A 23,108-nucleotide genomic window follows, 5' to 3' on the forward strand; every position below is an offset into this window, starting at 1 on the left:
CTCCAAAATCAGCACTTTACACACTTAGAAAATTCTACAAACCCAGCACATTTCACATGCCTCTGTGGTTTCTGTGTTTTCTTGCCCATTTTTGGCTTTGGTGGGGTTGGGGGGCGGGGTGTGGTGGATAGAATGAGAGGCTAAAGCTTCATACACACCTCTCACACGTGGTGCCCCCATCCCAGGGCCAGTAGTGGGTACAGAGGGAAGTGACCCAGGGACGTGCTGGGGGTGTCCCACCTGGGTCATGGAGGGCACCCAGGAAATTCAGCCAGGGCTGGAGGCGGGGGTCCCGGCGCTGCCCTGTGCATTTGAGGGGCGGGGACCGTGCTGAGGGAACATGTTCTGGGAGGATGTGCAGTCTGGTAAGTGCAGGTTGGGAGTCATGGTCTGGGTGGGGGTGGGGGTGGGGGTGGGGATGGGCCATGTGACCAGTTCCTTCCTCCCTCCCTCCCTCCCTCCCTCCCTTCCTTCCGTTTTTCCTTGCTTAAAATTTTGAGCAGCTTTATTGAGATATAATTCACATACCATAAAATTCCCCCATTTAAAGCATACAGTTCAGTGGTTTTCTGGTACATTCGCAGAGTTGTGCAGCCATCCCCACAATCTAGTTCCAGAACATTTTCATCCCCCCCAAATGGAAACCCCGTATCCTTAACAGTTGCTCCCCATTCCCCCTTCCATCCAGCCCCTGGCAACCCCTAACCTGCTTTCTGTCTCATGAATTTGCCTGTTCTGGACATTTTCTATAAATAGAGCCCTACACTATGCGGCCTTTTGGGTCTGGCTTTCATGCAGTGTGTTTTCAAGGTTCATCCATGTTGTAGCATGTGTCAGAGCTTCATTCCTTTTTTTTTTTTCTTTTTAAACATTGAGATATTTGCATACCATTAATTTCTCCCCTTTAAGCGTACAATTCAGTGGGTTTTAGTACATTTACAGAGTTGTGCAACCATCCTCACAATCTAGTTCTACAACAATTTCACTCAAAAGGAAACCCTGTATATTTCCCCCTAATCCCTGGCAACCATTAATTTACTTTGTCTTTGGGGATTTGCCTTTTCTGAACATTCGTACAAATGGAATCGTGCAAGATGTGGTCTTTTGTTTCTGGCTGCTTTCACTTCATGTATTGTTTCCAAGGTTCATCCATGTTGTAGCATGGATCACTGCTTCATTCCTTTTTATGGCTGAATAATATTCTGTTGTACAAATGTACCGCATCTGGTTTATCCGCTTGTCAATTGGTGGACATTTGGGTTGTTTCCACTTTTTGTCAGCTATGAATAAAGCTACTTGGTGGCTGTTTCTTCAGTTGAGGTGGAAGATGGCATTTCCAGCCACCCCCTGCCCAGGCCTGTTCTTCCCTTGTGTGCTTACAGGTACACAGGCTTCCCCTTCCCTCTCTCCCTCCCCCCCTCCCCTTCCTCTTTTCCTTTCTCTTCCTAGTCTTCCTGTTCTTCCTGTGTTGTATCTCCTCCTCCCCCAGCCTCAGCCAAGGGCTTAGGAGTCTGGAAATCATTTCCAGGGAGCCCTGGGCAGTCCCACAGGGCGGTTCTGCTTTCCCAGCAGGGAAGCCTCAGCCCTGCCTGGCCTCCCACCCCTGGGAGGGAACAGAGGGGACAACCTGATCCTTCTAATCCAGCCCCAGGGGAGATGTGTGGGGACAGGGCCACATGTAGGAAACAGCTTTTCTCTGGGGCTTAAAAAATTTTTTTTTCTTTTTTTTAAATAGGAACAACGCACCCAAGTAGAAAACTCGAATAATATCAGAGATTTCTAGTCAAAAGTCTCCTTCCCTCTCCCACCTCCCAGCTATCTGTACCCACATCCTCTTCCCAGAGGTAAATGGTTAGAGTTTGGGGGCCTCTTTTCAAACAGACATTCTGTGCATGTGTAAGCATCTCTCCCTCTCTCTCTCTCTCTCCTTCCCCCTCCTTCCCTCCCTCCCTCTCTCTCCATGCCCCACCTCCCCCCATTTTTTAAGGCACTAATGACAAGTTATTCTAACACTGTTCTGCCCTTTGCCTTTAGCTTTTTTTTTTTTTTTTTTTTTTTTTTTTCGCGGTATGCGGGCCTCTCACTGCTGTGGCCTCTCCCGTTGCGGAGCACAGGCTCCGGACGCGCAGGCCCAGCGGCCATGGCTCACGGGCCCAGCCGCTCCGCGGCATATGGGATCCTCCCAGACCGGGGCACGAACCCGTATCCCCTGCATTGGCAGGCGGACTCTCAACCACTGCGCCACCAGGGAGGCCCTGCCTTTAGCTTTTAATGATATATCCTGGAGGTTCTAACTTGTCAAGTTCTGTGTCTTTCTCAGCTGCATGGTATTTATTCCATTGGAGGGCCCTAGCTTGCTGAACCAGCCCCCATCTGCTGGACACTTAGGTTAGTTCTAGGCTATCACAAACAAGGCTACAGTGAGTGAGGTACCGTGTGTACCACTGTTGATTTGCATGAATGCGAGTAATGTGAGTACCGTGTAAGTTAAAAGCCCAGAGGCGGAATTGCTGGGGCAAAGGGTGTGCAGAAGAAAATAAAATTTATTAATGAAAAATTCCAACTGTATACAAAATTAGAGAGGACTGCATAATGAACCCTCCTTACTTATCCCCAGGTTCCATAGATCGAGATCTGGCCACACTTGCTTGTATCGATATCTTTTTTGTTGCTGTTGAAGTATCAATATTTTAAAGCAAATCCCAGATCTCCTGTCATTTTAATTCTACAAACTCAAGTGTGTATTTAAAAAGCAAAACTAAGCATTTTCTTACATAGCCACAGTGACATTGTCAAACCTAGTAAAAATTACGGTCATTTGGTATCATCAAGGGATGTGCTTTTTTTAATTACTTTTTTTTATGGAGATGTAATTCACATACCATAAAATTCACTGTTTAAAAGTATACAGTTCAGTGGTTTTTAGTATATTTACAGGGTTGTACAACCATCACCGTTATCTGATTCCAGAATATTTTCATCACCCTCAAAAGAAATCCCATTTCCATGAGAAGTCTCCTCATTTCCCCCAGCCCTCCTTCCCCACTACAAGCCCGTGACCACCATTAATCTACTTTCTGTTTCTATAGATTTGCCTGTCTGGACATTTCACATGAATGGAATCATCCAGTATGTGTGTGGTCTTTTGTACTTGGCATCTTTCACTGAGTATAATGTTTTCAAGGTTCGTCCATGTCGTAGCATGGATCGGTGCTTCATTCTTTTTTCTGGCTGATTAATGTTCAATTATGTGAATATACCAGGTTTTATTTATCCATTGATAGACATTTGGGTTGTTGCCACTTTTTTGTCTCTTGTGAATATGCTGGTATGGGCATTTGTGCACAAGTCTTTGTGTGGATGTATGTTAATTCTCTTGGGTCTATACCTAGGAGTGGAATTCCTGGGTTAAATGATAACTCTGTGTTCAGGTATTGAGGTACTGCCAGACTTTTTCCCCCAGCGGCTGCACCAGTTTACTTTCCCACCAGTAATGCATGAGGATTCCAATTTCTCTTTTCTAACATAACCATCCTACTGGGTGTGAGGTGGTATCCCATTATGTTTGTTTTTTTTTTTAATTTTTTAATTTATTTTTGGCTGCATTGGGTCTTTGTCGCTACGCATGGGCTTTCTCTAGTTGCGGTGAGCGGGGGCTACTCTTCGTCGCGGTGCGCAGGCTTCTCATTGCGGTGGCTTCTCTTGTTGCGGAGCACGGGCTCTAGGTGCGTGGGCTTCAGTAGTTGTGGCACGTGGGCTCTAGAGCGCAAACTCAGTAGTTGTGGCGCACGGGCTCAGTAGCTCCGCGGTATGTGGGATCTTCCTGGACCAGGGCTCGAACCCGTGTCCCCTGCATTGGCAGGTGGATTCTTAACCACTGTGCCACCAGGGAAACCCCCCATTATGGTTTTGACTTGCCTTTCTCTAATGGCTAATGATGTTGAACATCTTTAAATGGGGTGGGGTGTGCATCTAAATTCTCATCTCTGTTTCCACTTGGCGGATGGGACCACTGGTTTTCACTGCCTTGTCTTTAATTTTCCCCGAAACACTCTCCTTCCCTCTTCCCTGGCTGTTTTCTCTGCCCCTGCTTTCTCTGTCTTGACTGAGAAGTCTTTGTGTACAGAGACCGCCAATCCTCCTTGCTGCCTGTCATTCAGGGGATGAAATCTGGGCTTCATGGTGGTCTGGGCTCATGCCCTTCTCTGGGGCAGCATGCAGTGTGCAGTGTAGGTAGTTGGTGGTGTCAGCCTGCCCAAGCTCCACCCCTTACTTGCTGTGTGACTTGGGGCCAGTGCCTTCGCCTCTCTGAGCTTCAGATCCTTGAGGTTAGTGGTGAAGCCCATTTCTTTCCATCTTCCCTTGTGCTTTCTCCTTCTTTCCTTGACTAGATACTTACTGAGCATTTTGCAATTCACATCCCCAAATGGGAATAACATGTATCCCTTAGCTCACTTATTCAGCAGTTATTTACTAAGTGCGTATTGTGTGCCAGGCACTATTCTAGGAGGGGGGCTATAGCATGGACAAGACAAAAATCCCCGCTGTCTGGGGACTGGCTGGCTGGTGGGGGAGACCCATGATAGGACTCATCAGAAGGTACTGAATGCAGTGGAGCAAAAGGGAAAGTGGGTGGAGAGGGCTGGTGGTGCGAGTGGTCATTTTAACCTGCCCTCGCTGAAAATGTGACATTTGAGCAAAGACCTGAAGAAGGTGAGCTGGAAGCCCCGTAGCTATCTGCAGGAAGGGTGTTCCTGACAGAGAACAGCAAGTGCAAAGGTCCTGAGGCAGGGAAGTGAAGGTACTTGCCCCAATTCACAGCTGGTAACTTGTGGAGCCACAGTTTGAACCAGGCAGTCTGGAGTTGGAGTCTGTTTTTGTTTTTGTTTTTTTTTTTTTTTTCTTTTTTTTTTTTTCTTTTTGCGGTATGCGGGCCTCTCACTGCTGTGGCCCCTCCCGTTGCGGAGCACAGGCTCCGGATGCGCAGGCCCAGCGGCCATGGCTCACGGGCCCAGCCGCTCCGCGGCATATGGGATCCTCCCAGACCGGGGCACGAACCCGCATCCCCTGCATCGGCAGGCGGACTCTCAACCACTGCGCCACCAGGGAGGCCCCTGTTTTTGTTTTGTAATGAACTTCATTAAGATATAATTTATATTTAATGTGATACATCCATTTTAAAATGTTTTTAATTTAATTTTTTTAATTGACGTGTAGTTGATTTACCATGTTTCAGGTGTGCAGCAAAGTGATTCAGTTATATGTATATATATTCTTTTATTTATTTATTCATTTATTACTTATTTATTTATTTATTTTTGGCTGCATTGGGTCTTCGTTGCTGCGTGCGGGCTTCTCATTGTGGTGACTTCTCTTGTTGTGGAGCACAGGCTCTAGGCGCGTGGGCTTCAGTAGTGGCTCACTGGCTTCAGTAGTTGTGCCTCGCGGGCTCTAGACCATAGGCTCAGAAGTTGTGCCACACAGGCTTAGTTGCTTCGTGGCATGTGGGATCTTCCCATACCAGGGCTCGACCTGTGCCCCCTGCATTGGCAGGCGGATTCTTAACCACTGTGCCACCAGGGAAACCCCATATATATATTCTTTTTCAGATTCTTTTCCATTATAGATTATTACAAGGTATTGAGTGTAGTTCCCTGTGCTATACGGTAGGTCCTTCTTGTGTATCTATTTTATATATAGTAGTGTGTATCTGTTAATCCCAAATTCCTAATTTATCCCTCCCCCCAAGTGATACATCCATTTTAAGGGTACTTATTGGATGCATTTTGACAAATCAGTACTATTGTGTAACTGCTTTCCCAGTCAAGGCACAGAACATTTTCTAGCGTTTGATGTAAGTAGAATCACACAGCCTGTATTCTTTGGTGTCTGGCTCCTGCCACCCGGCACAGTGATTTTGAGGTTCATCTATGTTGCACATCTTAGTGGTTCGTTCCTTTTTGTTTGTTGCTGTGCAGTAATTCCATTGTGCAGACATAATACATTGCGATGTGTTTATCCTTTCAGCTGTGGGTGCACCTTTGGGCTGTTGCCAGTGTTTGGCCATCACACATGAAGCTGCTGTGAACATTCGGGTACTAATCATTGTGTGACATATGCCATCCTTTCTCTCGGGTAAAGACCTAGGCGTGGAATGGCTGGGTTGGATGAGGATACGTTTAACTTTATTAGAAACTGTCAAGCCATTTTCCAAAGTGCCCGGAACATTTAACATCACCCCCAGCCGTGCATAAGAGTTCCAGTTGCTCCACATCCTCACCACCACTTGCTGTTATCAGTCTTATAAATTTTCAAATGGGTATGTAGTGGTGTCATTATGGCCTTAATTGAAATTTCCCTCCTGACTAAAGATGTCGAATATCTCATTGGCTTATGCGCCATTTGTAGGTCTCCTTTCGCTCGTTTTTAAATTGGGTTGTTGGTCTTCTTATTGTGTTGTAGTATTTCTGAATATATGTCCTGGTCTGATATATGTGTTGTGAACATTTTCTCGCAACATGTGAGTCCATTCTTGTTATTTGCAGTAGGTGTGTTCTGTAAAGTTGACAAAGTCACCACACTGGGGTCTTTTCAGAGATCCTGCTGGCTTTCCAAGTGGCGGGCAGCTAACTGAGGCCCCCCGGCTGATGTGCCGCTGTGGTGATTCCCCCCACCAGCCTACATCCCAATCCAGATACCTCTCAAGACCACCCTGTCTCTTCTGCAAGCACCCTAGCATCTGTGTTCCCACCTTATGCCTCCTCTAGTGCTTCTCTTTAAATGGCTTTATGGGATGTAATTCGTATACCCTCCAATTCACCAGTGGCTCTTCATATATTCACAGAGTTGTACAACCATCACCACAATCAATTTTTGAACATTTTCATTCCCCCCCAAAAGAAACTGGGAACAGTCCCCTGCCAGGTGGCCCTGGACAGACAGGCAAGGGAGAAGAAGGTTGAGGAGGCCCATGTCGCTGGAGCTGAATGGAAAAAGGAGGGAGGGCAGGGAATGGGGGCAGTGGGAGCAGGGCCAGTTCCTGTGTGGCCTGGTGGCCCTCAGTGAGGACTTTGCTTTGACTCCGAGTGAAACAAGAACTCTGCTCGGATTCAGGGCAGAGGAGGGACAGGAGGTGACTCAGGGTCAAACCAGATCCCTAGACTGGGAGTGGGGGTGGGGAGACTGTTGAGGAGGCCGCTGAAGAAATTCAGGCATAATGTGGGTTCGGGAAATATTTATTGATTTTTGAATTGAATGAAGGAATGGTTTCAGCAAAGCAGTAGGAGGCATTTGCTGAAGCAAATGTGCAGGGGAGAGGGCTGGAAGGTCTGTCCCAGCCACACCCCAAAACCAGTCTCTCGTGCTTCTGCCCCCTAGAACAAGCAGGGTATCGGGAGGACCCAGCCACTTAACAACCAAAAGCCCGGCTTCCAGGCAGACCTACTCTGTGACCTGGGGCATGCTCAGGGGGGTGTTGCCTCACTTTTCATTCTGTAAAATGGGAATAATCAAGTGCCTGGGTGTGGTCAGTACGTTTGCTAGTTTTCTTTTTTTTTTAATTTTGAAATAGAGGGTTCATACAGAAGAGTAGAAAACGTGTCTTCCGCCTAGCAATGATCAACTAACGCTCTCACAGTTACTTTGTTTTTAAACAGCTTTATTGAGCTTCAGTTCACGTATCATACAATTCAGCCATTTAAAATGTACGACTCTGGTTTATGGTACGTTCGCAGAGATGTGTAACCATCACCATTTCATTTTAAAACATTTTCATCACCCCCAAAATAAACACTGTGCCCCTGAGCCGTCACCCTCCCCCGCCACCCCCATCCATCCCAGGCCTGGCAACCACTGATGTACTTTCCGTCTCTATGGATTTGTCTGTTCTGGGCATTTCATATAAAGGGAATCATATAATATGTGGTCTTTTGTGCCTGGCTTCTTTCACTTGGCATGAAGGTTTCTCTGTTCATCCATGCTGTAGCATGTGTCAGTGCTTCATTCCTTTTCGTGGCTGAGTAATATTCCGTTGTGTGGATGGACCCCATTTTGTTTCTCCATCCATCAGTTAATGGGCATTTGGATTGCTTTTACCTTTTGGCCATTATGAATAATGCTGCTGTGAACATTTGTGTACATGTTTTTCAGTGCATACATATTTTCATGTTTCCTGGGTAATGTACCCAGGAGTGGAATTGCTGGGTCATAGGGTAACTCTGTTTAACCCTTCGAGGAGCTGCCAGACTGTTTCCCACGCGATCACACCATGTTACATTCTACCAGTAGTAGATGAGGGAGACGGTTATTCTCTTGTATTCTTCTGTCTTCTCCCCCTTTGGGGGAACTTTTTGTTGAATTACAACATGGAGAAAAGAGCACACATCATAAATGTCCAGTTGGATGAATTTTTTGCACATTGGACACACCCATGTAACTGGCTCCCAGATTTAAAAACAAAACACACAAAAAAACCCCAGAACATGACCTCCTCCCAAAAGATGCCCCAACCCTTTCTGGCCCCTCCATCTGCCCCCCACCCCTCCAACCCCCAGGGAACCACCATCCTGATTCTAACTCCATAGTTAAAAGTGGGTGTGTACTTTACACATGAAACTGTACAGTGGTGTTTTCTTTCACTCAACATGATGTTGGTGAGATGATTCCATGTTGTACATACCAGTAGTTTGTTCCTTTTTCGTTGCTGTGTAGTATTCCATTATGTGATGGACTGCAGCGTATTCATTCCGTTGATGGGCATCTGGGTTGTTTCCAGTTCAAGGGTGCTGTGAACATTCTAGAATGTTCTACATCTGCCCCATTATTCATAAGGGTGGAATTAGAGTAGCCCCAGGCTCTGTGTGATGCCAGGTAGAAATTATCTGTAGGCTCCCCTCCCTTCTTTTTTTTTTTTTTTTTTTGGCGGCACGCGGGCCTCTCACTGTTGTGGCCTCTCCCATTGCGGAGCACAGGCTCTGGACGCGCAGGCTCAGTGGCCATGGCTCACGGGCCCAGCCGCTCTGCGGCATGTAGGATCCTCCCCGACCGGGGCACGAACCCCTGTCCCCTGCATCGGCAGGCGGACTCTCAACCACTGTGCCACCAGGGAAGCCCTCCCCTCCCTTCTTGACGGAGGTGTGCCCCCCCATCGCATGTTCTAGAACCCTCCTTTCTGAGTGAGGGCTGAAAGCCATCATGGCAGTCCCTGCTGCTGGTGTTGGTTCCTTAACTCTTGCTCTGTGAACTTGAGAGATGTTCTCTTCCACAGCGCCTGTGAACGAGCCGTCCACGATGTCGGTGGGGATGTGGGCGTTGTCTGGGGGTCCTGTCCCTGTGGAGGGTTCCTAACCAGCTTGACAGGGTTCGTCGGGGGTGGTGTCTGTACACATTCTGCACACTTGCCTGGAGTTTTTATTGTCTTCCATATTGGGGTGGCTCCTGGCATTTGGGGCAGGAGCCACTGGTGTAGACTGATTGGATTAATTTGCCTCCTGGGTTGGTGTGCAGGGTGGGGGGGTGGGTAAGTCCTGTGGAGCATCCCCCCACTGTCCTGGGAAGATGCGCCCACCTCCTCTCTCTCTCCGTGTCTGACTGTCTCTGAGACGTTCTCTATGGCATCGGCCCTATCAGCACCTCTGCTCAGTTCTCCCTTCTCTGAGCAGCTTTCTGTGGTGAGGCCCAATTTCACCCCTCCCCCACCTGTGACCTTTCACCTACGCTCCAATCTGCCCCTGACAGGTTCCCTCTGGGCCCCTGGGCCTTGCTCTCATCCCAGTGGCCGGTCCCCCATTGTGAGCCCTTCCCGATGGGTCCCTGGTCAGCCTGTGATGTGTCCCCCCTGCCCGCCACGCCCTCCCCCAAACCTGGTCACACACCTACTCTGTTCAGAATCGTATGTGACCACTGAGAACGGTCCTCCTCTGTCATTCAGTCCATGTTTACACAGAGGGAACAAAACATACCGAAACCTGGGCTCACTCCCTCCTCGCAGAGTCAGGCAATAGATAAGATAAATCAGAGTCACACGTGAGATAGTAATCGGAGCTTTGAAGTAAAGCAAAGCAGGAGAGGGAGGTGGAAGTGCTGGGTGAGGGGGTGGGGATCACGACTGCCAACAGAATCAGGTTGAGCCTCACCATCTGGTGCAAAGGTCCTGAGGCAGGTGTGTACCTGGTGCATTGGAGGAATGTGGAGCAGGCTGGTGTGGGTGGAGGGGAGTGAAGGAGGGAGAGGGGGTGAGAGGTGAGGACAGAGGTGGGATGGGGGCAGATGGTTATAGTAAGAACTTGGACTTTGATTCAGGGTGAGGCAGGAGCCATGGGAGAGCTCCGAGCAGAGGAGGGACGTGAGCAGACTTGCATTCTAACATGGTCCCTTTGGTCACCATGTGGGGATGAAATTGTAGGAGAACCAGGGCAGAATCAGGGGCACAGAGGGGACAGAACCTGGTTGATGTTTGTCACAGCGAAAACCCAACATCACTATGAACCCAACTCCAGAATTGCTTCAGATTTCCTTAGTTTCCCCCTAATGTCCTTTTTCTGTTCCAGGACTCCACCCAGCACACCACATTACATTGCGTCGTCATGTCTCCTTAGACCTCTCTTGGCTGTGACAGTTTCTCAGACTTTCCTTACTTTTGATGACCTCGACATTTTGGGGCACTACTGGCCAGGGATTTTGGAGAATGTGCCTCTCTCGGGATTTGTCTGATGTCTTTCTCATGATTAGATAAGGGGTTAGATAAAGTGCCCTTCCCATCTTATCACATCAAAGGTACATACTATGCACTTGACTTATTATGGCTGATGTTGACCTTGATTGCCTGGCGGAGGCCACAAGTAGTAAAAATGGTAAGCATGTGCCTAATGCATATCTATTCATGCATCCATTCATTTTAATCCTCACAACCCTCTGAGGTGGGCACTACTTTTAATCCCATTTTATAGAGAAAGAAACTATAGGGAAAGGGAGACTGAAGTGACTCGCCTGAGGTCACACATCAATTAAGTGGCATTTGAACCCAGAAGGTCTGGTTCCAAAGTCCAAGCCTTAACCATCACCTGTTTTTTATAAACTGTATACGTACATGACTCCACTTTGGTACATTATAAAAAAATACATAAAAATGTACATTAAAAACAGGTGAGGAAGATTTTTAAAAATCAAACATTTTACATAGCATTATATTTATCAATAGTCATTACTAATGATAAAACCTAAAGTCTCTATTTTGAATGATGTTCTTGATAATTAAAGTTTCAGTCAGCTTTTTGCCAGTTCTGAAAACATCACTGATTTTACTTTTTTTTTTTTCTTTTTTTCTTTATTTTTGGCTGCGTTGGGTCTTCGTTGCTGCGTAGGCTTTCTCTAGTTGCGGCGAGCGGGGGCTACTCTTCCTTGTGGTGCGCGGGCTTCTCATTGCAGTGGCTTCTCTTGCTGCGGAGCATGGGCTCTAGGCACACGGGCTTCAATGGTTGTGGCACGTGGGCTCAGTAGTTGCGGCTTGCAGGCTCTAGAGCACAGGCTCAGTAGTTGTGGCACACAGGCTTAGTTGCTCCGTGGCATGTGGGATCTTCCCAGACCAGGGCTCAAACCCGAGTCCCCTGCACTGGCAGGCGGATTCTTAACCACTGCACCACCAGGGAAGTCCCTGACTTTACTTTTTAACGTGGCTTAAAAAGAGCTTACAATAGGAACAGCTTACAATAAGAATGGGACCATCGTCTTTATTTTCTGCTTACATTAACTGTGTTTTCTTTTTTTGAGATAACATTCACATAGCATAAAAATTAACCATTTTGAGGGGGAAGGGATAAATTAGGAGTTTGGGATTAACAGATACACACTACTATATATAAAAGAGATAAACAACAAGGACCTACTTTGTAGCACAGGGAACTATACTCAATGTTTTGTAATAACCTATAAGGGAAAAAGCAACTGAAAAATTATATATATATATATATATATATATATATATATATATCTGAATCACTTTGCTGTACACCTGAAACTAACGCAACATTGTAAATCAACTATACTTCAATTAAAAAAAGTTAACCATTTTAAAGTGCACAGTTCAGTGGCTTTTAGTACGCTAATAATGTTATGCAACCATCACCTCTATCTAGTTTCCTGCCAACCCACCTATCTAGGATAATTTCGTTTGCCCAAAAGGAAACCCTATACCCATTAAGCAGTTTGTCTTCGTTTCTCCTCCCCCCAGCCCCTGGCAACCACTAATTTGCTTTCTGTCTCTATGGATTTACCTTTTCTGGACATTTCTTAGAAATGGCATCATACGATATGTGACCTTTTGTGTCTGTAGATTATGATTTGTAACCTTTTGGTTTCTTTGTGAGTACTTTCTTATGCCTTCTGTCTCTTCTTGTGAGGATAGTTTCATTAAAAGTTGATAACGTGATGTATAAGTCAAGTTACTCGAGAATGTATTGTCAAGCAAAGGGACATCACGGTTTCTGCTTTGGGGACCTTGTACCCTTCTGAGGCACCTTGATGCCTGGACTATCCATCACCTTCTGCCCAGCATCAATCCATATATTGATTACCTGTCCAGCTGAATATGTTTTATCTCCGAGATGAGGGAATAAATAGAAATTGACATTTTACCAATGGAAAAGAACAGAGAGCCCAGGATGAGAGCCAGGCAAGGTATGGACATCTGGTCTGAGGCCAAAGTGGCCAGTGGTCACATTGATGGGGAAGGGAGAGACTTAATAAACCAAGCTGGGGACCAAAAGCTAGTCATTCATTTGGAAAGAGATGAAATGGGATCCCTACCTTACACCATATACCCCCAGATGGTTTAAGGATTCAAAGTCAGATGTAAACTGCCAATCTCAGTCTAGACTTTGGGGAAAGGCCAGATTATGAAACAAGACACACAAAGAGCTGCTGGGTGAGGAAGATTTGAAGGCCTTGCATATCTCAGCTATTTTTCTCTGTCTCTGAGGCTCTGAGCAGCAGCCCTCCCTGCCTTGTCCTGGGTGGGAGGCCAACCCCTCTCCTAATAACATAATTAGTAGCTTTGGGACCATCAGAATACCTTAGTGAGAAATGGCCTTAGCTGGAGCAGCTGCTTGATCAACCAGGAGAGCTGGTGTAAGGGTGCGTGTGCACTTCACATCCTGCCTGGCTGCCCACTTTTAGCTGCTCTGCCCTGCTGTCTGGCTCAGATTCCAGCAGGCCCTTGAGTCTGCTCTTTCCCCTACACCTCCTGGTCAATCCGTCTGCAGACCCTATTGCTTTGCCATCAAATCCAGACTCCAACCACTTTTCGCCTCTTCCCCTGCCACCATTGCCACCTCTCTGGGCTCCCTGCTCCCATCCTCGCCTCCTGCAATTCTTTCTCCAGTCAGCAGCCGGAGGGACCCTGTGAAAACCCAAGTCAGGTCACGTCCCTGGACTCACCCAGAATAAAAGCCCGAGTCCTCACCACGGCCCACCAGGCCCTCTGTGGCTGACCCTGATCGTCTCCTCAACCCCACTTCACCTCCTTGCTGTTGCTCAAGCATCCCCAGCATGTTTCTGCCACAGGACCTTTGCATCTGCTGTTCCTTCTTCCTGGACCACCCTTCCCTGGGTGTCTGAATCACTCCTTCCCTTACCTCCTGCACATCAACTCAGAGTCCCCTTTCTCTATGAGGCCGCCCCAACCACTTTCACTAAAAATGCACCTGCGGCCCTCCCCGCCCCCTCTCCACAGCACCCTTCTCCCGCCTTCTTGCTTTCCTCCTCTCGGCACCATGCCTTCTTGCTTTCCTCCTCTCGGCACCATGTCTCTGTTCTCTGTTTGTCGTCTGACTCCTGCCCTAGAACGTCACCAGGAAGAGTAGGGACGTCTGTTGTCCTTGCCGCTGTCTCCCCAGCACTGTTTTGTTGAGTGGGGCAGTGGAGAGTCCTGGGAAGGGGAAACCACGTGACCTCACGTCAAATGGACCTCTTTGGCCCGAGTGGGGAGCTGAGTTTAGAAGGGACCCGAGAGGAAGCTGGAGGCCCGTTAGCGACTTCCCTGCAGCCCTCTAGACGGTGAGCACAGACAGGGCTAGACGGACGTTGCTGCTTGTAAGTAAGCCCTGGAGGAGGGTGGGGGGCATTTGTTAAGAAACAGGATGAAGTGTGACATCTTGAAACCAGGACCACAAACCCATGGCTGGCTCAGGACCTGCCCACCCAGCTCCCTTGCCCTCGTGGGGTAGACCTCAGGCTCCCACTTCTCAGGATTCCCCAGTGGTTCTGCCTCAAGCATCATGTGAGAGAAATCGGGCCATGATTAGAGTTTCGCAGCATTTTCATGGACACTGGAGTTGAGGCAGTGGGGTGTCCTGGAAGGCAGTCCAAGGATTTGGTGTCCCGAAGTCTGGGTTCAAATCCCAGTGCTTCCTTTTACCACTGAATAGCTTTTTAGTTTGTGTGCTTTCGGCTGCAAGTAATAGTTTACGCTGATGAGTGATGGTGGAAACTGTCCTCTTATTTTTTTTAACACATTTTTTAAAAGGTACTTTTTGGGGAATTCCCTGGTGGTCCAGTGGTTAGGACTTGGAGCCTTCACTGCTATGGCCCGTGTTCAATCCCTGGTCAGGGAACAAAGATCCCACAAGCCTCGGGGCATGGCCAAAAAAAAAACCCCAAAAAACAAAAAACAAATTATAAAAAAACCAAAAGCTATTTTTGAAAAATTTGCAGCGGAGTGTCTCCATCCCATCTTTGTCCCATCTGCTGGGTCCCCCTCCTAGTTCATAAGTGGGCTTAGTGCTGTAGAGATCCTTCTGGAAGTTCTTTAGACCTAGAAAGGCATTTAGGATATATAGTCTTTTTTTTTTAAGTAGATGTATAGTTGATTTACTAGAATATATATTCTTGTATCTCCTCCCCACTGTCTTTAAGCAGATGGTAACGTTTTATATACACTGTTCTGCATTTTACTTTCACACAGAACAATAGTCTTGGAGAACTTTCTCTGTCAGTACATGGAGAACATCCTTGTTCCTTTTTAAAAAATAACATCTTTATTAACATAATTCACATACCATGAAATTCACCCATCTAAAGTGTACAATTCAGCACTTTCTAGTATATTCACAGGTTATATATTCAAGATTATATAATGTGCAACCATCACCACTACCTAGTTTCAGAACATTTTTATCACCCCCCCCAAAAAAATTTTGTGCCCAAGAACAGCCACTTCAAATTCCTCCCTCTCCACAGCCTCTGGCAACCACTAATCTTTCTGTCTCTGTGGATTTGTCTATTCTGGACAGTTCATAAAATGGGATCATGCAATATATGGTCCTTTGTGTCTGGCTTCTTTCAGTCAGCATGATGCTTTCAAGGATCATCCATGTTGTACTGTGGTATATCAGTACCTCATTCCTTTTGATGTCTGAGTAATATCCCACCAAATTGAGAGACCACGTTTTGTGGATCCGTGCATCCGTTGGTGGACATTTGGGTTATTTCAACCTTTTGGCTATTACGAATAATGCTGCTATGGACATTTGTGTATAGGTTTTTGTGTGAATGCATGTATTCATTTCTCTTGGGTATATATGTAGGAGTGAAATTGCTGGGTCACATGGTAACAGTGTTTAACTGTTTGGGGAGTTTCCCAGACTACTTTCTACTGAGGCCCTGCCATTTTCCATTCCCACCAGCAGTGTACGAGTGTTCTGATTTCTACACATCCTCACCAGCACTCATTATTGTCTGTCTTTTTGATTGTAGCCATCCTAGTGGGTGAAGCAGTCTCCACTTGTGGGGGTTTTTTTGATTTTTTTTTTTGCGGTACACGGGCCTCTCACTGTTGTGGCCTCTCCCGTTGCGGAGCACAGGCTCTGGACGCACAGGTGCGGCGGCCATGGCTCACAGGCCCAGCCGCTCCGCGGCATGTGGGGTCTTCCCGGACCGGGGCACAAACCCGTGTCCCATGCATCAGCAGGCAGACTCTCAACCACTGCACCACCAAGGAAGCCCATCCACTTACGGTTTTGATTTGCATTTCCCTGGTGGCTAATGATGTTGAGCATCTCTTCATGGGCTTGTTGGCCATTTGTATTCTTTAAAAAAAATTTTTTTTAAATTTTACGTTGGAGTATAGTTGATTTACAATGTTGTGTTAATTTCAGGTATACAGCAAAGTGATTCAGTTATATATGTACATATATGTATTGTTTTTCAGATTCTTTTCCCATATAGGTGGCCATTTATATTCTTCATTCTTTTTTACAGCTGCATGGTATTCCCATTTAGATGGACCCAGTTTATTTAACCTGTTTTCCACTGATGGCCAGTGGATTACTTCCGATATCTCGCTGGTAGACACACACCTTGCCCTAAAAACCTCATAAATGTATAATTTTGGATATATCAGGTTGTACCTGTAGGATCAGGCCATGAGTGAAATCTCCGGGTAAAGGGTAAATAAATGTGCTATAATCTTGACCAATATTTCCCTGTACTGTTGATTCTCATTCCCACATGCCATATTTGTGAATTCATCTACCTGCTAAAATTTCTTTGTAACCCCCAGATCGGCACACCGGGTGCTTTCCCAGTCATTTACAGACATGTGCAGAGCAAGTGAAAAATTTGAGTTGTCCTGTGTGCCTGTTCCCAGCTGAGATCAACCAGGGCGACCCTCTGTCTTCTTGTTTCAGCTCTTACTGTAGCCAAGTGGCTTTTTCTTGGTCTGTTTAGTGCCACGTTTTTCACATTTTGGGGCTTTTGGTTGCTGGTTTAGCTGTTTAAAATGCCCCGCAAACATTGTGCTGAAGTGTTGGCTAGTGTTCCTAAGTTCCAGAAGGCTGTGATGTGTCTCAGATGAGCTTCGTTCAGGTGTGAGTTACAGCGCCGTTGGTTATGGGTTTACTGCGAATGAATCAGCCGTATATATTAAATCAGGCGTCTTTAAACAGAAACACACGTAAAAACAAGGTTATGTATTGATCAGTTGATGAAAATGTTGGGACCAGAGGCTCATAAGAACGTGTATTTCCCCCAGGAGCAATGGTTCCTTATTCTCTAATTCAGTGTTTGTGGCAACTTTGTAGAACATAACTACCACGAATAACAAGAATTGATTGTGTAGGGGTTTTTTTGTTTTTTGTTTTTTTAAGCTGTGCTTTACTGGGATACAAATTAAGTATAATAAAAGGCACAAACCTTAAGTGCACTGCTTGATGAATTTTGGCAAATATTACCTATGTAACCATCACCCAGATCTAGCTACAGACCATTTCCATCATCCCAGAAGATTTCCTCGTGGACCTTCCTATTCAGTACTTAGCCCTCTCCCCCTCCTGCTGCTCACTTAAGGCAATCACACCTCCGATTTTTTTCCCCATCAGTTTCACTAGAACTTTACTTCAAGGGGATCGCACAGTGAATGGTCTTTTGTGTCTGGCTTCCTTTCCTCAGCATGGTGGATTTGAGATTCATCCATGACCTTGCCTGTATCAGTAGTTTATTCCCTTTCATTATTAAGCTGTATTCAAGTGCGTGGATATAACATAGTTTGTTTCTCCATCTACCAGTCGATGGACACTCTGCTGTTTCCAATTTGGGGCTTTTGTGAATAATGCTGCTATGAAAATTTCTGTACAAATGTTTTTGTAGACATACTTTTCACATCCGTTAAGTCAATACCTTGGAGTGGAATTTCTGGGTCATAGAGTAGGTGTATGTTTAACCTTAGTTAATTCAGGCTTTTAGTTCTCTTCTGGAACAAAACATCTAGTTGAAGTCCATTCCAGGGATATTTGGCAGCTCAGTATTGCCAGGATGCTGGGTCTGTCTCTGATTCACTGGGCCTTCCCCCTCAGGAGTGCAAAATGGCTGCTGTAGCACTGGCCATTGTCACCATGCTTCACATCATTCTCTCAAGCAGGAAAGAGTAGGGGCAAATAATCTTCCCAATGTAAGGCTCTGTCTTTTTTATCCAAATGTAAAAATCTTCCCATGTCCACACTTGGCTGCAAAGGAGGCTGAGAAAGGAAGTTTCTGGCGAAGGGGCAAAAGGCCTATACTCACTGTGAGTTGTCCTCTTAGGAGGGTACATTGCTGAATGGAGCCAAATCCAAGTTCTGTTTAAAAGGATATCAGACTGAGACTGGCTGTTGGACCCTCCTGAGCCTCGGAGAGGACCCTGTGAGTCCACATTGTCAGGGGCCTGGACACTGGCTAGGAACTGGTGGCTTATGTTCTATACAAGAGCAAGAGCCCCAGAAGGAAAACTAAAGAGACAAAAGCTTCTAGAGCAGTGGTCCTTGGACCAGCAGCAGCAGCATCACCTGGGAACTTGTTAGAAATGCAAATTTTCAGCACCCCCCCCCCGCCCCTGCCCCCAACCTGCTGATTCTGAAATCCATTCTTTCATTCTTTATTTTAAAAGCCTTCCAGGTGATTCTGGTGCCTGCCCACGTTTAGGAACAAGTGGTCTAAAGCATGTGTGGAATGTTGTAGGGGCTTTTCTTTCCCCTTTGCTTCTCTTAACTCCATTTTTTCCTGAACTTGAAGTGTTCTCTTTTGCTTGATGCCCTGGCAGCCCTGTGTCTGGTCAGTGTAATCGCTGCTTTTGTTCCCTTCACCCCACCCCGTTCGTTACCTGTTTCACTCCTTGGAGTTTCCCCCCTGTTTTTTATACACTAGTATTAAGAAAAGATTCAAAAACCTTTGCAGATGCCTGATTTTCTTGGCAAGTCTGTGGCTTTATAGCTTCATTTAGAACAGCGGTGAATGGCAAAAAGGGAAAAGAGAGAACATACCAAACATTTCTAGTGTGTGACTACCTGTGTAAACAAGGCTTTTAGGAGCTAGACACCAGTTGCTTTATGAGCAATCCAAGTTTTATAGGGCACGCTTTTATGTTGTTAAACTAATTCAGTGATTTTAGAACTCTAAAGGTCACTGAACATAAAGGTGGTGTCGATTTTAATTGCTCTCCAAATAGCTCTTTCTTTCTCTCTCCCCAAAAGTCTGGGTGGATGGATAGATGAAGAGAGATGGTGAGGCCTGGATCTGGGCAGGAATAGTAGTCATGGAGAGGAGGAGATAAAGTGGAGAGATTTGGGAGGTGGAATGGGTAAGACTTGGGTGAGGGACTTCCCTGGTGGCACAGCGGTTAAGAATCCACCTGCCAATGCAGGGAACATGGGTTCAATCCCCGGTCCGGGAAGATCCCACATGCTGCGGAGCAGCTAAACCCGTACGCCACAACTAATGAGCCTGTGCTCTAGAGCCCGTGAGCCACAACTACTGAGCCTGCATGCCACAACTACTGAAGCCCATGCACCTAGAGCCCGTGCCCCGCAACAAGAGAAGCCACCGCAGTGAGAAGCACGTGCACCACAACAAAGAATAGCCCCCGTCGCCGCAACTAGAGAATGCCTGCATGCAGCAGTGAAGACCCAATGCAGCCAAAAATAAATGAATTAATTTAAAAAAAAAAGAGTTGGGTGAGTCAGAGGTGTGAGGTCAAAGTTGGTACTTAGTCTCTAGAGAGGGCTGTATCAGCTAGCTGCTGCCACATAACAATTAACCCCCAACTTTAGAGGCTGTTCTGGTTACTGTTGCTGTTTAACAAATTACCCCAAAATGTAGCAACTTAATGGAACAACTGTATTATGCTCACAGGTTTTATGGGCCAAGAATTTGACATGGAATCTGACATAGTGGGTCTCTGCTCCATGATGTCTGCGGTCTTGGCTGGGAAGACTCGCAGGCTGGGGGCTGAGGGCTTGTTCATATGCCATGCATGGCACCTGGGCTGGGATGACTTGAAGATAAGACCATCAACCAGAGCATCTACTCATGGTCTCTCCATGTGTCTAGCTTAGGCTTCCCCATAGCATGGTGGCCTCAGAGCGGTAAGAATTCTATTAAGGTGGCTTAGGGCTTCCAGGGTCAATGTCCTGGTGGACATGGCAGAAACTGAGTTGACTTTTATGACCTAGCTTCAGAAGTCACATAGTGGCACTTCCGTTGCCTTGTCCTGGTTGAAGTAGTCACAAAGTTTCCTCAATTCAAGGGGACTGGCAAGATCCCACCTTGGTAGATCATGGGAGGTTGTAGACATTATTTCAGCCATCTTTGGAAAACACAATGCGCCACAGTGGGTTAAAACAAAACTGTGGTTCCACTGGTTAGAATTTGGCCTTGGGTACCTCTGGTTACTTCTGTCTTACCTGGGTGTGGTCAGCTGTAGGTCAGCTAGGCAGCTCTGCTTCTCGGGCTTGGCTGGCTGTGAGCTGGGATGATAGAGGTGATGGGCATGTGTCTCTTGCCCTCCAAAAGGCTAGCCTGGACTTTGTCCCATGGCAGCTGGGCAAAGAGTAGGCTCAGAAACGCACACCATCACTTCCACCACATTCTGTTGGCCAAGGCAAGTCAAAAAGCTAGCCCAAGTTCAAGGGTTGGATAATAAATAGGAGGAGCTGTAAACAGTGGGACTAGGGAGAAGAGTTTTTGGCCCCAGTGGTCTTTTTTCCAGATCCCCTTACCATCAGCCCTCTCCCATTTTGCTGGGCCTCTCTTCTCAATCAGCGGATTCACAGAGTACAGTCCTTGACCCACGGAAGGCTTTGAGAGTCCTTGTGATGGGCTGCAAAGATGTCTAGAAATGCCAAGTCGTTTGTGTCAGGTTGTGTTTGACTGCAAATAACGGAAAACCTAACAGTGGCTTAAACTGTAAGGATTAAGAAGTCTGGAGGCAGGCAACCCATGAGGAGTTGTTAAGAACCTAGTCTTTTTCTCTCCTCATCAGTTATCCTCTCTTAGGTAGGCTTATCAGCCTCAGATTTATTGCCTCATGATTGCAAAATAGCTGCCACAGCTCCAGTCTTCTCAACTGTATTCAAAGCTGGAAGCAGGAAGCAAAAGACTTTCTCCCTAGAGAAGCTCTGTCTTTATATTCTGGAAGAAAAACTTTCCCAAATTCTGTCTTCCCCAAAAGATTCATTGAGCAGAACCCAACTCTGTACACTTTGGCTTTTACTTATTTGCAAAACTATGGCTAGCCTAGCTGCTAGGAAGCCTGGGAAAGTGAATGGCTGATAAAGGGGAGAGCAGTGCCACTGGCCTCGTCCAATTATTTTAAAGCTATTTTGGCCACAACCCACAGTAGGAAATACGTACACACAGAGACACACAAAATTGAAACCAGTATCACAAACTGATCCTTTTGCTTACCCTGTGTGATGCCTTTTAATGTTTCCTATTCTATCCCATTCCATTTGACCCTATACTCTTTAACTTAAAAAAAAATTCCTTGTCGCAACCTGCTAATTTGATTTCACAACCCTCAAAGGCATGACCCATAGTTTGAAAAAGACTGACTGACTCAGAACAGCGTTTGTTTACATCTTGGAATTGGCAGGGGTTACCCCGAGCAGAGTCAGGCTTCTGTGAGCAAGGCGAGGAGGGGTGGGGAAATGGTGTTTGGAAAAGCAACAGCTAGACTTTGCCACATCCTCTTCTCCACCTATCACTTCCCATCAGCAAATGGTAGTGTTCCGTGGACTTTCATTTTTATGACTTGCAAATAACCTGAGGGTTACTAGCATTAAATTAAATCTAAATTAAAATTAGCCTGTTTCTGGAGCTTCCCGGGGACTTTTAATTCTGTATCCTGCTCAGCAGCCTGGCTTCTGCACAACTCCTGATGACAACGCAAAACTCCGATGGCATTCCAAGTGCCGGAGGAATTCACACGATTTTCTGGAAGGACACTTTGTCATTGTTGCATCATGGCTGTTCTCTTGAGCTGGTTGTGGTTTCGCAAGCCCAGCTTTTCCTGCTTTTTATAGCCCAGTGGTGGAGAATGAGGTTCTTCAGAATCACAGGGTCTGAGTTCAAATTCTGGCCTCGCAGTGTGGTTTGGGGCAAGTGTCCTGACCCCTGGGAGCCTCAGTTTCCTGCGCTGTGGGAAATGTTCCTCCTGCGTCCCCGGGGACTGGGAGGAATCAATAGGTGTGGGGTTAGCACAGGGCCTGATACCAAGGAAGCACTGGGGCAGGGTAGGCTCTTCCTAGATGTATCAGTCAGCTTCGGCTGAGTGATTTGCAGCAATAAGTGAGCCCTAGATCTCAGCGGCTGACAGTAGCAAAGGCTCCTCTCTCGCTCATGTGTCTGAGCTTCGTGCATTGGCTGTGGCTCCATCCGTGTATCCATTGTCATGCCAGGACTTGGGCAGAACCATGCGATGGCTTTTAAAGCTTCTGCTCTGAAGGAGCACAAGACGTCCACTCCCCTGTGCGTAATTTGGGGTTGCAGCTTTGCATGCTAATTGTGTGTCCCCCACCTCCCCTGGTCACTTTTTCAAAAGCTTTTTGAGTATGTGTGTGTCGAGCAAGGAGAGGGGCGTCTAATGTCACCCCTGGTTGAGAACCACTAGTCCTGATCTTGCCCAAAGTCAAGGACTGGGTCTGCTTTTGTTCGTTATGGTATCCTCAGCTCTCCCCCATGCTGGACACAGAGCGGGCATTTAGTAATTTTCTCACCAGGCTGCTCTTTGAACAAATGATTGGGTTTGTTTAACCCCCTGTGCAAATTCATTTGTTAACCCCACAAATATTTAGTGACCCCCTACGATGTGCCATGCTCTGTGCAGGCTCTGGGTGTCCCACAGGGAACAAAACAGACAAAAATCCCTGTCCTTGGTGGGGGTTGACATTTTGGTGGGGGAGACAGACAATAAAAAATCAGAGAGACGTATGATTTTTTGATGTTCAAGTATTTTCAAAATAAAAAATTTTCATTTTGGAAAACTGCAAATGTGTACAAAGTAGAATAGTAAAACATGGACCCCATCAACCAACTCTTTGCCAATTTTCAGTTTTCCACCACTCTGACAGACCAGCACTGTCCAAGAGAGCTTTCTGCCACCATGGGAATATTCTAGATCTGCGGTGTCCTGTGTGGTAGCCACCAGCCACGTGTGGCTGTCAAGCCCACGAAATGTCGCCACCGTGACCGCGAACTAAATGTTTAATTTCCTTTACACTTTTAAGGTAAATCTTTTTTATTTAAAACTTTCACATTCCTCATTGTCCCCTTTTTTTCCCATTTGTTTATTGTGGTAAAATATACAT

The 23,108-nt window shown here is 46.5% G+C and overlaps 1 protein-coding gene across 8 annotated transcripts in view; it reads left to right on the forward strand.

Moving 5' to 3' along the window:
- BICRA (BRD4 interacting chromatin remodeling complex associated protein) overlaps positions 1–23,108 on the forward strand; it is a 76,517-nt gene that overhangs the window by 24,116 nt on the left and 29,293 nt on the right. Inside the window, exon 1 of one of the 8 annotated variants that reach the window (XM_082605712.1) lies at positions 22,912–23,027. The exons of the other annotated variants lie outside the window; for them this stretch is intronic. The gene's annotated coding sequence lies outside the window, so the exon portion shown is untranslated. Of the gene's footprint in view, positions 1–22,911; positions 23,028–23,108 lie in introns of those variants that run through there. 8 annotated transcript variants of the gene reach the window in all.

This window comes from Mesoplodon mirus (genome assembly GCF_964341445.2).
Source record: "Mesoplodon mirus genome assembly, chromosome: 19".
Classification (NCBI taxonomy): Eukaryota; Metazoa; Chordata; class Mammalia; order Artiodactyla; family Ziphiidae; genus Mesoplodon; species Mesoplodon mirus.